Source organism: Miscanthus floridulus, chromosome 8 (assembly GCF_019320115.1).
Source record: "Miscanthus floridulus cultivar M001 chromosome 8, ASM1932011v1, whole genome shotgun sequence".
NCBI classification, from domain to species: Eukaryota; Viridiplantae; Streptophyta; class Magnoliopsida; order Poales; family Poaceae; genus Miscanthus; species Miscanthus floridulus.
The window spans coordinates 190920183-190926311 of record NC_089587.1 but is presented as its reverse complement, the minus strand read 5'-3'; the positions used below and the strand labels follow the sequence as shown (position 1 = coordinate 190926311).

Sequence of the window (6129 nt, the reverse complement as noted above, 5' to 3'; positions counted from 1 at the left end):
TCATCGTCGGAGTCGGAGTAGCCGAAGCAGTAGTCGCTTGCGGCCAAGAAATGGCGCATAGCTCCAGGGTCGTGGAGTCCAGAGAAATCCACTCCGGGCCATGCCTCGTCCTCCTCCGAGGAGTCGGTGTGGGTGTCTAGGTCGAGAGCGAAGCGCTGGCGGCGTCCCAAGGTATCCTCGTGAGCGGCAATGTAAGCGTAAGCATAAGAGGCGGCGGCATTTCTCAACCCAAAGGGGTATGGGGATGGTGCCGCTGCCGGGCTCTGCTCCGTCGGAGTTGGGTTCTCAGGGAGTGGTGGAGCGGAGCTTGATGACTGGGTGTTGCCGCGTGCCACCGGCGTTTTTCCCTTGTCCAAGCTCAGGCTAGACAGGTCCCCAACCAGGGACCTTGCGCCAACAGCTGGTCGTAGGATATCAGCGGGGAGCGGCATGTCGCCCTGGATTCACATAGCGTCGGGGTGATCTTGCTCGCGTCGTGCCTGGCGAGCGCGGCGAGAGCGGCCGCCCGGGCGCCACCTGCGCCTGGGCTGCCGGTGCGTGACTTCATCATCGGTTGGTGGGGCTCGAGGAGTGAGGAGTACCATGTCGTACTCATGCCCTAGAGACATGAACTCTAGGCTCCCAAACCAAACCACCGTGCCGAGACGCAACGGTCGTACAGGGTCTGCCATCCGAAACTTGCTGGGATGACGAAACTGACACGCAGAGTCCCCTACCTGGCACGCCAACTGTCGGTGTTTCGGACCGGGAGGTCCTCAACCAACTAGTGAATTTATCCTGCGCGTTCCCAATTCCAGATGGTGATGCAAAGAGACACAAGGTTTATACTGGTTTGGACAATTCGGGCCCTACGTCTAGTCTAGGAGATCATTCTTGTATTCCTTGCACCGAAATGCTTGTTGTAGGGGGTTACAAGCTAGATGAGAGAGGGAGTTAGTCCCAGGTCTCGGCGAGGTGTGGTGTGGGCTACTTGAGACGTTGCTCTTAGGCGGCTGGAAAGTGTGTGTTACAGGGTGTTGTTCTTCGTGAGTCTCTCTCCCCCTAGAAATAGCCCAAGTCCTTTCCTTTTATAGTTTGAAGGGAGGACGAGGGTAGTACATGAGCTAACTATACGGCGTCGTGCAAACAGAGGCGGCATGTCCGAGCCCTGTGGCCTGTTCCTGTGGCGGCGTAGTCATCGGAGTGGTCCGTCCTTGGAGCACTGGGGCGGCGTGCTGGTCACATCCGATCCTGTGCGTCATGGGAGCTCCAGGGCTGCCTCGGAGTGGGTGCGGCGGTCAGCGTGCGAGTCGCTGTGGACTGACTGTGCGCGAGGCCGAGGCTTGATCGGCGCCGAGGCTGCACCGCAGCGGGGGGTCTCGGCAGACACGAATCTTGAGATAGCCGAGACCCTAGTGCATAGTGCCGAGGCCCGAAGAGAGCGGTTGATCTGGTGTGCTGGCTCGGAGGCGGTGATGACCCGGGCCAGGCTGTCCATGTCGTGTTGTTTTCGAGGCGGGGATCGCGGGGCACAGTGTAGTGCGGGCGCTGATCGTGGGCACAGCGTCAGGATACAGTGACCGGTAATCCCCGCCGTGCCCTGTCTCAGCTGGTATGGCGCTGATGCGACCTCACGTCCCATCGGCCATTCTGCGGTGTCGAGCCATCGTCCGGCTGAGATTGCGGGAGTGGTTGACGTATTAATGGGACATGACGTGCTGTCGGGAAGATCGGTCGAGGCGGGGGCGACGAGCTATGGACAAGCCGACCTCGAGCGATACGGAGAATGAGGCCTCGCGCGAGACGGAGATTGAACTCCTTGCCAAGGCCTTCCGTGAGAGGCCTCGCGCGAGGCGGAAATTGCGTCAGGATGCCGAGACCTCCCGTGAGAGGCCTAAGGCGATGTGGAGAGCCGGGTGGGCTCGGACAGGGCTGGTTATGAGCCCATGGCTTACCCTCTAACTTTGCTGTTGATGGGATTTTAGTGCCTCTTTTGGTGTACGCTCGGGGTACCCCATTTTATGGTACCCGACAGTAGCCTATGAGACGGTGGTGAAGGAAATGCTGGATCACCCGGTGACGCACTACCGGGATGATTGGAACCCACGGACGAAGGCTGCACAAAGGAGCAGAGATTGCATGTGTGAGTAATCTAGGAAAACAGTTTTGGAACTTAGAGATTACATCTAGTAATCTAGTGATCGACGTGCTAATCAAGACGCTGCATTCTCCAGAGCTGCGGTGCTGCACTGGCTCTCCTGTCCTGTTAGGTGGTCGCCGACACGCCGTAGAGAGCCCGGGCAGGTGCCCATGGTCGCCGAGCCCTAGGTCCTATGCAGATCACCATGGAAGTATGAAACTGTAGCTTTTACCTTTCCTCAAAAACTGCAGCTTATACCAGTTGCTGGTTGTTTTTCGTTGAAGTGGGACCCTGAACATTGCATGACAGAAGTGTAGTCATGACGCATACCAACTGAAAATGAAAGGGGATTTTCTCTAATGTCATTCGTTAAAACTTGTATCTTTCATCTGTCACTAAAAAACTCAAATCTTATCGATGCCACTACATATAAATTTCAATCTCTTTCACGCCATTACTGATCATATTCTGATAGTCTTGGCCAATAGACATCGAAAAGCCAAATTACCCTTCTTCTCAGGACACAAATTTAGTTTTTTTCTTTTATGCTATCTTTTGTGGCTAAACAACTTAATCGAAAACTCAAATGTATCATTTCGAAAATTTAAAAGCATAAAAGCTATGATGTCCGATACCAGAAAAAGCTATGATGTAGTTATTTTTTGAAATAAAAAAAAAGAGTTAAAGGACTGAATATGTGCTTTTTGCAGTGGTCAATATTTGTAGTAAATGTGAATAAAACAATAACAGCTCAAGCAACAGTATTCTACCAAGTAAATACAGCTAAAACTTGCTAGTATGGAAGGTAGCTCAGCTTACAGAATTTTGGAGGACGTCTCTGTTCTCCTTGAGTCAATTGATGTCCTGTGCCAGAGGCGTAGTAGTCGTACAACAGCTTCAACAGATTCTCCTTAGCAAGCTAGTCACATTTGCGATCAGATCCATCTGTGGTGTCTAAAAAAAGGCGTACCCAGTGCAGAGAGCTCCCGCTCTATGCGGGGTCTGGGGAAGGGTGGACCTGGTACAAGCGGTAGAGTCTTACCGCCTGTGACCGGAAGGTCCCGGGTTCGAGTCGCGGTCTCCTCGCATTGCACAGGCGAGGGTAAGGCTAATTTTCAGTTATTTCCTAGTTCATCAAACAGTAAACCGATTTTTATATATGTCAATAGCATGTATTCTCAATTCCAATTTCCATCAACAGACTGATATATGTTGAGACGGCCGGATATTTTGGAACAGGTAAATCAAGAAAGATTGAAAAACACACAGATACAAGTAGTGAGAAAAAAACTGCAGAATGGTTCAAGAAACCAGAATATTTGGTGATAGCATTATTTTGAGGCATTACGCATGAATAAACATCGTAAGGAAACACATCAATCGAAGTGATTACGACTACGCCAAGACGGAAAATAATAGCCCTTGTACAGGATTGCTGGTAAGAAGACGCACACATGGGCAGGAACCAGGCAAGCTGAGTACAAGGAAATGATATTTAACTTTTTTACAAGAGGATCAGCAGGAGCACTCACAGGGCACGACTGGTCAAGGCTACATGATAGTGGTGGACGGGAGTGAGGGATGGTGGAGCTGATTGCAATATTGATGGCCCATGGCTGTGAGGGACCGAGGCGGTGGTGGCAGACCAGAGCAGCGGCGTCTGTTCAGGAAGGCGGATAATGGTCGAGATAATTTTTGGATCAAGAGCTACATTCTTGGCTCTCATTTCATGTATCAATTTCAGAACCTTGTTTATCTGGCCTTCAGCACTATAGCCTTTGATCAGTGAATCAAATACAGCAACATCAGGCACAAAGCCACTTGCAGTCATCTGTTTAAGCACCCTCTCAGCTTCTTCTAGGTCTCCTAATTTTGCATACATGTTGATTAGCATTGAATATGTCACGGCATCAGGAGCCAGACCCTCAACAAGCATATCCTTAATCAATTGTTTAACCATTTTCGTATCCCCTGATTTGCAAGCGCCATGGATCATTGTGCTATATGCGACAGCATCGAGCCCGCAGTTCTTATCCATTTCATTGAACAGAACCATAGCTTGCTCCATCATTCCCTGTTGACACATAGCTGCAAGCAAAGGAATATAGTGAAATAGCTCGGCTTTTATCCCATGTTGCCTCATTGTACGCAAGAACATTTCCGCACGGTCAACTTCCCACATCTTGCTGAAGCCATTTATCAATATGCTATAGGTGAATGAATCAGGTTCCAATCCAGAACTAGCCAGCTCATGCATTAAGTTCATAGCCATCTTAACCTTGTGAACCCTAAGGAATCCACCAATCAGATAATTGAAAGTCACCAAGTTACACATACACCCCCTCTCGGCCATCATCTCACGAACTTTGACTGCTTGTCTCATCCGACCGATCTTACATAGTCCATGTATAATTGAGTTGAAAGTCACCACATCAGGCTCAACTACAGTATCTCCCTGAATCATCTCCTCAAGCAAACCCATTGCCTCATCCATCTCAAGCACACCAGAAAGCCCTGCGATCAGGGTATTGTATGTCACAACATCCGGTGCCACACCCTTGTCATCCATCTCCTTCCTCAATGCAAGCGCCTCCCTTACCGATCCTTCCTTGCACAGGGAATTGATGAGCACATTGTATGTCACTACATTTGGCTCCAGCCCCCGCTGCACCATCATGTCCTTCACCTTTGCAGCCTTACCCGTCCTTCCCTCTTTACACAAGTCATCGATTAAACCAGTGAACATGATCACATCCGGTTCGATCCCCCGGCGGGACATTTCTTCAAACATCTTGCCTACATCCCGCCACCTGCCGGACCTGCAGTACCCACGAAGCAAGCAGCTGTACACGACCACGTTGGGCTGAACACCACTCCCGCACATCTCAGCCAGCAGCTCCAACGCCGCGTCGAGCTCCGCGGCGTCGCAGAGCCCATGGACGAGCGTGCCGTACGTGACGACGTCGGCGCAGACGCCGCTGGCCTGCATGGACCGGAGCAACGCGACGGCCTCCCCCGTGCGGCGCGACGCGCAGAGCCCCCGCATGACCGTGGTGTAGGACACGGCGTTAGGGCGGGTGTCCGGGTGCGCTTCCTGCGACATGTCGGCGAGGAGGAAGAGCGCCTGGTGCAGGTGGTCGCCACCGCCCACGCGCTGGCGGCAGAGCGCGGCGAGGACGGTGTTGTAGGAGACGGCGTCGCCGACGTCCGGGAGCATGGAGAGGAGGGAGCGGGCCTCCGGGACGGGCGCCCCGCGGAGGCGGCGGTTGAGGAGCGCCGCGGCGTCCGCGCGGCCCCGGCTGAAAAGCACGGCGAGGAACGGTGCCGCGGGGCGGCTTCGGGTACGAGGAGGGCGATGGGGGCGGCAGGTGGGCGGGCGAGGCGGAGGCGGTGTCCAGCGCCCAGACGAGACGGGGCTCCAGGCGCTTCCTCATGGCGGGGCGGCCGGGCGCGGGGCGGCGGCGGCGGCGCGCAGCGGCGTATGAAATGTGGCCGGGGATTTTGGGCCAGGCCGGTGGCCGATTTAGGGCTGGGCCGTTTGTCGAGGACTCAGATCCAAGGCCCTCGGCACAGATTTTTTATTTTTTTTAAAATTTTCTTTGTCGAGCGCCATTGGCGAGGCCTTCGGCAAAGATCCTCTTTGTCGAGGGTCACGCTAGGCCCTCGGCAAATTTTTTATTTTTTTTTGTTTTTTGAACCCAGTTTTTTTTTTGTGCTATAATACTTTATTTAAAACTCAATTTTAAAATTTGGGTCAATTTTGACTTTTTTGATATATTTTCCTAATTTATTTCTTTTCGTTGATTTTTTTTGAATATTTTAAATTTGAACTGCAGGTGGATGGAATAATGCAATTTAGTGATTCAAAAAATGTTATTCATGGTATTTAGTGTATGTTGAGTCCCTATCCACGAACTCGCATCAAATTTCGGGCATCTTCTTCACGTAACATGACGAGGAACTTGTCGGAAAAGTGTTTTTAAATTATATAAAATCCATACGAAGTCCAA

General features: G+C 52.0%; 1 pseudogene; it reads right to left on the bottom strand.

Annotated features, from left to right (window-relative positions):
• Positions 1-3188: 3188 nt before the first annotated feature.
• LOC136474377 (pentatricopeptide repeat-containing protein At4g28010-like) lies at positions 3189-5553 on the bottom strand (annotated as a pseudogene).
• Between the last annotated feature and the right edge of the window lie 576 nt (positions 5554-6129).